The following is a 3,910-nucleotide window of genomic DNA, read 5'->3' as shown; positions in this document are numbered from 1 at the left end:
ATATTAGGGCCTAATCATCTCTGTTAATTTAGACAGCTATACTTTTATTAGTTAAGCTATTTATAGTTAATTCTGCATTTTAATTAGTTTTTGGCAATTGAAACTGCATAATTTCTCTTATTTCTATTTGTAGTGTATGCACCGAGTATTTCAAAAAGTTGTACCTTTTGATCCAGAAATTGAAAAGACACTACGTAGACAAAGGAGGCATACACCACAGCAAGAGGAAGAAGAGATTTAGCAACCGATAGAGGAAATCTTAATAGAGCTACCATTTGAAAAAGAGATGGCAGAAAACGAAACAAATAGGCGCGCTCTACGAGATTTTGCTCTACCGGGGGCACAAGGATCTCAAACAAGCATAGCAAGGCCTACGGTAAATGCTAACAATTTTGAGATTAAACCATCACTTATCTAAATGGTTCAACAATCTCAATTTGGAAGTAATGCAGTAGAAGATCCTAATTCACATTTAGCTACATTTTCGGAGATATATGATACCATTAAAATGAATGGAGTTAGTGATGATGCTATAAGGCTAAGGTTGTTCCCATTTTCATTAAGAGATAAGGCTAAAATTTGGCTACACTCTCAAACTACTAACACTTTTACTACATGGGATGATTTATCAAGAGTATTTTTGAATAAGTATTTTTCATCGAGTAAGACTGCTAAGTTAAGAATAGATATCACTAGTTTTAGCCAATTAGAAAGAGAATCATTATACGAGGCATGGAAAAGATTTAGAGATTTGTTTCGAGAATGTCCACATCATGGACTGCTTGATTGGCTAATCATACAAACCTTCTATAATGTTTTATTTTTTTCTATTAAAACTATGATTGATGAAGCTGCAGGTGGAGATTTAATGGATAAATCACCCCAAGAAACTCAAAATCTGATAGAAGAAATGGCCGCAAATAACTACCAATGAGCCAATGAGAGAGGTAATACGAGACGTTACACATGTATGATAGAAATGGACACTCTCAATATGTTGAGTACTCAAATGACTAATGTGATGAAGTTGCTCAATAGACAAAATGGAGTTGGTCCAAATTCATCTAATGCGCATGTAACTTATTGCTTTATATGTGAAGATGAACATAATACTAATGAATGTGTTGATTCTGAGCAGGTACAATTTGTCAACAATTACAATCGTAATGCTCAAAATAACCCCTACTAGAACACTTATAATCCGGGGTGGAGAAATCATCCAAAATTCTGGATGGAAAGACCAAGGCAATCAACCAAAACCAGTCAATCCACCAGGATTTCAACCAAGGCAACCACAAGCTGAAAATAAACCTGGTTGGGAGATTGTTGTGGAAAAACTAGGTAAAGTGAGTTCGGACAGATTGGACTAACTTACTACAATGTATAGGAATGTAGAGGTTTAAATTGGCTGAATTGCCAGTTCTTTGAACAATTGAAATCAAGGAGAATTACCTAACAAAACGAAGGTTAATCCTAAGGAGCATGTCAAAGCTATTACTCTTCGTAGTGATAAACAATTAGAAGATCCTCTAGTGGGTGAATGTGAGAAAGATGAGAGTGAAAAACATGCAAAAAAGAGAAGGAACCAAGAGGCGATTGTAAAGGAAAATAGTCGGGAGAATTCAAGAAAAAATCAACCATCATCTCCCGCTACCATTCCGATACCTCCTGCGGTTCCATTTCCACAAAGACTCATGCAGAATAAATTTGATAAAGATTTTGAAAAATTTGTTAAAATCTTTAAACAATTGCACATTAACATTCCTTTTGCCGATGCTATTTTGCAGATTCCTTCATATGCAAAATTTCTCAAGAAAATCATAACTAGAAAGAGGAAGTTAGAAGACTGCGAAACTGTGACACCCCGAATATTAGGAGGTTGTTTGTAAAGAAAATACTATTTCTTTGGATTTGATTTAAAACCTTATTTTGTTTTAAAAGATTAGAAACCCTAATATTTTAATCAAAAACCCTAGTTTACTTGTGACTAACCGGATTTCTTAAATCCCTCATATTTTAATTGAAACACTAATTTTAATCACTGGAATTGTAAAATTCCTCACGTTTTTCTTAACAATGCCCTTTATTTGGAAATTATTTATTTATTATAGCCCTACTACCCAGTCATTCCACTATAAGTGTAAATGAACCTAAAAAGTAGGGTTTCACTTTTCGGTTTCAAGATTGGAGCAAATTAGGGTTTTCACATTTTTCCGTAGTGTGCCTATTCGGTACCGAGTAAGGATCAAATTTGGTAGCTAAGAGTGACTTTTGGATGACGAAATATTATATGATTAGAAGTGATAATAATAAGTTAGTGATTAGAAGTTAAAAACTCAAGTATATGCGATTTTAGGACAAACGGCTTGGACCGACGGGTGTCGCGCGCTACCAATTGAACACACCACTTGATCCCTCTTTTATTACCTTAATTTTCTTATTTTATTACAGCTAATTAACCCTCAAAATATCTCATACATCAGCCACAATTGTTGACTTTAAATACCAAGAGAGAGAAGGGAAAAAATGAATGGAATTGGTGGCGACAAGTGGCGGTATTTCATTGGATGGTTGACTAACTACTTTACACCATATTTATCATAAAAAACCAACCTATTTCCTCCATTATTTCTGCATATCAGCCGTGAGTTGAGGGAGGAAAAACAAAAGAAAAGGAAACTTCAATCAATTTTGGTTTGAGCTTGAATGAGTGAAAACAAGAAAAACTAAACCGATTAAAGTATGAGTTGTGATCTTGGGAAGCTAGGGGAAACAAAAATTCCAAGAGAAGGTGAAGTATTACCCTTGCAAGCTTCTTTTGTTGAGGTACAAGGTCTAACCCATAGCTTTGGTTCTTTTATTTTTGATTAAGATGTTATATAATTCATGTTTTGGTTAGATTAGTTGTGATACAAGTTGTTGGGATGATTTTAAGGTGACATATGTAAGTTAGGGTTTGATGATTTCTGCCTATATTTACTATATGGATGATATATGTTGTATCTAAGCTTATATAGGAGGTTGTGGTGGTGGATTGAGGCAAGAAATGAAGAAAGTTTCATTGAATCCCAAAATTCCCAGATTTCTGGAAAATTTCAGCCTTGTTCTGTCCGGTTTTATTGTACCATCTTAGAGGCCGAATTAGGCTTGACATAAAACATGAAAGTTGTGTAGAATGGTATTTTATAGGTGCCTGCAAAATTTCAGCTCAATCGGAGCAACGTAGCCAGTGAAAAGACTGAAATACCCCTGCTGCCCTGTTTCTATCCGAACTTGATAATTGCTTCTGTAATTGGTTAATTTGGTTGGAAATACTTCTGATTTGGTTGTTGACGTCTTCTTAATAAATGTAACCTGGTGTCTTAGCTTTCGTTTGGCTTTAGAATCACTTGATTTGGACTGAGGTAGCCCGAGTTATAGCCAAAACACTCGCACCTGTTTTGTACCCTGGAATTGCGTACGTTCTGAATTTTGCTTCTGACCTTGCTTTTTCCGTTTTGATAACGTACGAAATGGGTGTTGACCCCTTTACAATAAATATAGATTTTGGTTTCAGCTTCGAAACGGTATAAAGTTCATCCAAATCCGAGTCCCGTAGCTCCAGTTATGACCAAAACAAGATCGGTTGTCAGAACTGCCTTCGAATTTGGACAGCTCTGACAGGAATGTTTGGACCTATTTTTCTCCATGCTCTGTATTGATTCAGCTTTTTATCCAAACATTAAAGTTATAACCTTATGTCCTAGCTTTCCAACGCCTTTGGAATTTCTTGATTTGGATTTGTGAGCTGTGAGTTATGGTCCAGCAAACAAACCCTGTTCGTCACCCAAACACGTAAATTTCTGGTACTATTTTCCATAATTTCGACCTGCTTCCATTCAGATCTAGATTAAGGTGTCTTCATGAGAAT

General features: G+C 35.5%; 1 non-coding gene across 1 annotated transcript; it reads right to left on the bottom strand.

The window, feature by feature from the left end:
- Positions 1 to 673: 673 nt before the first annotated feature.
- Positions 674 to 780, bottom strand: LOC113697626 (small nucleolar RNA R71). The gene has a single exon (XR_003449912.1). It is a non-coding gene; the product is annotated as a small nucleolar RNA R71 (small nucleolar RNA).
- Positions 781 to 3,910: the final 3,130 nt, after the last annotated feature.

This window comes from Coffea arabica, chromosome 6e, assembly GCF_036785885.1.
Source record: "Coffea arabica cultivar ET-39 chromosome 6e, Coffea Arabica ET-39 HiFi, whole genome shotgun sequence".
Taxonomy (NCBI): domain Eukaryota; kingdom Viridiplantae; phylum Streptophyta; class Magnoliopsida; order Gentianales; family Rubiaceae; genus Coffea; species Coffea arabica.
The sequence above is the reverse complement of the archived record's forward strand: the minus strand, read 5'-3'. Positions and strand labels throughout refer to the sequence as shown.